Below are 5,965 nucleotides of genomic sequence, written 5' to 3'. Positions count from 1 at the left end.
GCTTTATCTTGAAGCTTTTTTGTTCCCGAAGTCACGCGTTAACCAACTGAACTATCGGGGTGAACATAACCTCCAAACCTCCTTTTCCCCCTTTTCGCGAATTAGTTACTTCAATTTCTCATCGTAATGATTCTGACCATCCCTACTTTGTACTTTAAAGCAAAGAGATGGAGCAGAAAAGACCATGCGCGCTCCAAACAAAAACAAAATTGTTTGTGGAGTAAACAACGACGCTTGATATTAAAGATAACTTCATGTTTTTATGAGAGAAACATTTTCTTCATATACTTGTTTTATGATGTATAATGATTTTAGTTCATCACCAAAAAAACGTTATTTTATGATAATAAACTATTTCAGATTCCTTCCCATTTGATTTGTACCGAATCTAACTGTTTCAAAAATTATAAGATTTTAAATTATAAATCTTCACCAAGTTATCGAAAAGATCGTTCCTCTTAGATCAGCTGGAAACTTTCTATATTGTTCTCTATGTTTCCGCACTGACATGAAACTTGCTAACATGGGACGCCACAAGCCAACACTTCACCTTCGCTCACTTATCAACAAATTATCTGCTCACTTTCTTCATTTGTTTAAGCGACATGTTCAGAAACGTAAAAAATATTCCATCAACGGCTGAGTGCATAAAACTTCTCCGCATCGCTCCAGGCGTTAAATATGGAGAAACGAGATCAAAAATACATGCGTCACTATCTGGATGCCAAGTTATGCATTTCAACCCGACCTGATGTGTTCTTGATCGACAACTAATCGTACAACAACTACAATAAATACGGTCAACTCTAAATTGCAATAAAATGATCGAATTGTAAAGTTGGCTGTATCTGAGCATCACAGGAGCCTATGTGCTTAACAAAGCGATATTCCAAACCAACACAACTCAGTCACTATTGAGTTATTGTATCGACGAATCAAATTCATCGTCAAATATTTCTGTTTCATTCTTAACGTTTCACTGGTGTCGTCGATGTCACGAAAGTTCGATGGTGTAGGCCAGTGTTTCTCAACCTTTTTTGGTCCAACGCCCCCTTCATGAATTGGCAAAATTTTACCGCCCCCCCCAACAAAAACGATTAATTATGAAAAGCGAATATAAAACAAAAAATGCTATTAATACTACAAAAAGTGCTCTATGCCAAGCAAAAAGCCAAGCAGAGCTAATTACATCAAATATAGGCTAGTGACCAGTCTCTAAAACCCTTACAGCCTGTTTTACCCTAAAAAGGGGACCATCAGAAGGTCCTTATTCATATAAAATTCTATTTTTATTAGAATAAGGGTCTTTTGATGATTCCCTTTTAGGGTGAAACAGGCTGTAAGGGTTTTAGAGACTAGTAACTATATTTGATAAAAAGCAAATATATATTTACGAGCATGAAAACAGTAGGACTATAGGCCTACTGGTAGTCAGTGTGAACCTTGGGTTTGGTGAGAAAGTGCCAGTTTCTCCACATCCGGTGTAAAGCCAGTGAGAAACATTGGAACATCACCTCTTATGGATATGTCAAGTGGGTTGGTATGTAGCAAAAAAACACAGCTGAATCCCTTTTCCACCAGGTGTGAGGTAGGAAATGCTACCACGGCGATACGAGCTCTTTGACGAAATCGTTACGCTGGGTGGTAGATGGGTTAAACCAGAATGCACCCTAATAATCAAAACGCCCCCCTTAATCCGAAGTAATCATACTGCCCCCTTGAAAAACCAAAACGCCCCCCGGGGGGCGGTACCGCCCCCGTTGAGAACCACTGGTGTAGGCTATAACAATTTACGTTAACACTAGACAACATGTAGACAGCGTCAAGTGCTTTCAAGTGAACGAAAATTCTTCTGTACAATAACTTACAAAAGATATACCAGCTAAGTTTCATAATTTCTCGACAAATTATTAGCTCCACCTAAACTCATGGATTCTATTAATAAATATTGTGTCATGGCCGTTTTCGACCTGTGATGTAGTCTGAGCTAAACAATACATTTCAGATTAAATGTCTTGTATACAGCATCATGCGCTTTATTGGCAATCAGTGGAGTACGCAAAGTTGGAGAGGAGGGTCAAGGACATTAAAAACTGTTAATGTTTGAGTGTCTATTATGACGTTTCACATAAGGTTTGCATATTTTTTCTAAATTGTTTTTCCTTGCTAAAAGTTGAATGAGGCTTCTCCAGTCATTTAGTTAAATAACAAGATGCGTTCTACTGGTGCAAGATGTATAAGGTGATAATTTGTTTTATTCTGACGTTTTGTCAATCAGACACGACTGACATCTTCAGGGAGCTAAGTCATATAATGACTATACCAGTCTAGCATGACAAAACACAGGACCATGTTGTTGTTTGGTTGGTTTACAGCAACATGGTTCTGAGTTTTGCCATGCTATTAGGCAGGTAGTCATATTATTGAATAATGTTTTTATGTTTCGAATACAGTAGCCTACTATAAACTGTAGCGTAAAGTATGAAATTGTAGAAACGTCTCACCTGAAACCATGCGGTTGCTTTGCTTTAGTTTTCAAACTTGCTTTGTGCTTGGTTATATTGTAGCTAGGAAAAATACTAGCCTACTACTAATAACAACACTGGTCTACAAAAACAGAATTTTTTTCTGCTGTTTGGACTTTGAAAATTGATTTAAGGTCATTTTGGAGGGCTGAATCCAAATCTGAACTCAGCTTTTTACTATCACATCAGATTTTTGAAATGTGTTAACAAAAATATTTAATATATGCAGTGCTACAGCTAAAGGTTAGTGATAGACAGGCCAAAATAGCTTAAATAAGGTTACTGGACAAGCATTGCCATAGGCCTGCTTCAATCTTTGTGATTTCATGCAAAACATTGACAGAGGGGTCAATTATACTTTCAACTTAATTGCCTTTTAACTTGTTGATACTGCTTTGTTAATAATGTTGCTTCGAAAATAAATCGGTATCAAAATTGTACTTTGTGGGTGTACTTCAGCTACGGTATTTATGCACCTCATGGCCTGGATTTCTGGATGGCCTGAATAGCACAATGTTTATGTGTAATAAACGTAACGTCAAATCTTCCACTTTTGACAAAAGTAACAATTTGGTGTTATCATATTTCACAAACCTGACGTGATAGAATAAATCTGAGGTCAGATTCGGTATTTCATTAGTTCATCATCATCATTTTCAGCCTGTGAGAGCCCACTGCAGAGCGTAAGCCTTCCCCTTTTCATGCCAATTTACATGATTATGTGCTAGTTGGTACCAATTGGTTGTATTGCATTGTTTGTCAATGTCGTCCCTCCATCTCACTTTTGGTTTTCCTTTTTTTTCTTTTGGGCTGCACCAAATTTTTTTTTTTTTATTGTAGGTCATCATTTTGAATGACTATTTTAAATCAGTAAAACCAGTATGTCTATGCTATTTTGTTAGAGTTTATAGAAAAAATAATACTATCCTTTGGCTTTCTTGTAAAATGTCTTTCAACGGCTGATGGACTAAGTCACTAAGGCTTGTCCATCATTAAATGCTTAATTGCTCGTGAAACGTCAAAGATGGTCAATATTGGCAGCCAGTAGAGTTGACAGGGACCTTCCAGGGTGTACTTTTGCATTCGAAATGACTTCATTAATTCAAAAACTTTTTAGCGGGAGGGGAGGGAAGCTTAAATTCAGAAGGAAACTCTACAATGCCAGGTTTGTTTGAGCTACCTTGTTATATTGACGTATTTTGCATCCACCCCAGCGTCTTAATTTTTTTATAGACAAACACTGCAATCATTCTTTGCCCTGTTTGTAGGTTTTGTATCTCAAGTGTGATACAACTGCAAGTTTGAATACAGTCTTTTTCATTTGTACCAGACCCAAATTATCCTCTGAAAACGGCCCTGTTAACAGCAACCTACTGAAACTTGCCGCAGAAGAAAAGTGTCTGCTTGATGGAGAAGATGAAAGCACTGTAGGGCATATTCAATAATCATGTTTATGAAAGTATGAGATTTTGATCATCCCTTTCTGTTGTAATCATGGCCACCTCATGAGCAGCAGATCATTGAAAACAGATGTCACGCTTGGTTTGGTAAGCAGAGGGTCGTCTCAAAACGAGATGGGTGGACACAGTGACAAATGACCGGGATGGGCATAGAAGAGCTGGTGGAGGATGTGAGAAAGCGAGAGCTGTGGAGGGAGAAGATCTATAAAGCCATCACAGGTCAATATCGACTGAACGAATGATGATTTCTATTGTAATATTATTTGCACAACGAAGCTAATATTTTTAAATTCTTTTCAAAACAAATGTTTTCTGTCTCCTTTAGAAAGACAGAAAACATAACTTTTACAATACTTGTCAAATGTAAGGAGAAACTCCTTAAAAGTAGAAAATGAAATTTGATTTACGCACGATAGGCTACTTATTTCCAACTTTAAGTTCACAGTCCAAGAAAATCTCACTTCTGATGGGTGTGTAGTCGCGCGTTGAGTAGCAATCCGCTCATATAGCTGTTAACATGACAGCAACACCCTGAGCACGTTAGTGGTGGAGATGATCTGTGAACGAGGCCTGTGTTTCTTGATATACCAGTTTATTGCAGATCCAAGCAAATGTAACACGACTTCAACCAGAATGACAAAACCATATAACTATCACCACTACCAGAATATTGTAAACTAAGAGAAGGTCGACCGGTCCAACACCAAATTAAGCCATCAATTATTTCCAACAGAACGCAGAGCAAGGCTGCAGAAAATAATACCAACATCCAGAACCATATAGGCTACTTGCACTGATAGCAATATTAATAATACCAAGACTGCTAAAACATACTACCCTCTTAAATCCTGGTTAGCCTACATCGGCGTAAAAGAACCCTATTTTTGAGTAGGCCTATAGATGTACCGCTCAGAGCATTCTACTCACAATATATCTATTGCAGTGGGGTATGTGGCCTAGCGGATGCGCGACGCAATCGAGATGCAAAACTACGTATAGTCCGGCAGCTCGTGACGTATTTGTAACATCATAAGGTACAAAAGGTTTGAGTGTTTTATCAACCTTGCCCCACTGAGGGATGTTCAGAAACCCACATCCGAGGGTTCACTGCTGGGGCGTTTGGGGGCTACGGCCCGGTGAAAAACCCATTTTGGGGGTCAAAAAAACATCATAAGGTACAAGAACAAAACCTACGCCAGATTTTATGCCTTCACTTGTAGACTTTGGAACAAGTCGATCTGGGTGCCCCAGGTGGGGCATTCCTGAATAATGAGCCCCCAAAGTTAAGGCAAAATACGTAAAAATAACATCATAAGGTACAAAGATGGAACTTCTTTCATCAGTTGGGGTATGTTCCACTGAGTTCGAAACAACTTTTCTTATGGTCCCAAGGTGGGGCTTAACCTCATTTTGGGGGTACTAACCCTAAAATTCACAAAATTAACATCATAAGGTACATGGATGAAACCAAGTGTAGGTGATAGTACCTCACTTACGGATTTCAGAACATCAAACTTGGTCGCCCCAGGTGGGGCATTCCCGAATAATGAGCCCCTAAAGTTGGATCAAAATACGTACCAGTAAAAATAACATCATAAGGTGCAAAGATGGAATTTCTTTCATCAGTTGGGGCATGTTCCACTGAGTTTGAAACAACTTTTCTTATGGCTCCAAGGTGGGGCTTAACCTCATTTTGGGGGTATAACCACTAAAATTTACAAAATTAACATCATAAGGTATAAAACCAAGTGTCTCTCGTAGCCTATATATTTCAAAACGTCTGCAAATATTTTGGAAAATCAACGAAGAATGTAAGATATAATGTCTACACAGCATAACATTTTGCTTATTAGGTTAAAATTTATCACTATGAAAATGATTATTGTACGCAGGGGTGGATTGGCGGCTAGTCATTAGCTTACTGGGAATTCGAGAACGTTCCCGGTTGGCCGGTCAGAGGGTCACCGTCCTGTTGTATGT

Source organism: Aplidium turbinatum, chromosome 10, assembly GCF_918807975.1.
Source record: "Aplidium turbinatum chromosome 10, kaAplTurb1.1, whole genome shotgun sequence".
NCBI lineage: Eukaryota > Metazoa > Chordata > Ascidiacea > Aplousobranchia > Polyclinidae > Aplidium > Aplidium turbinatum.
Note: the sequence above shows the minus strand (reverse complement) of the source record.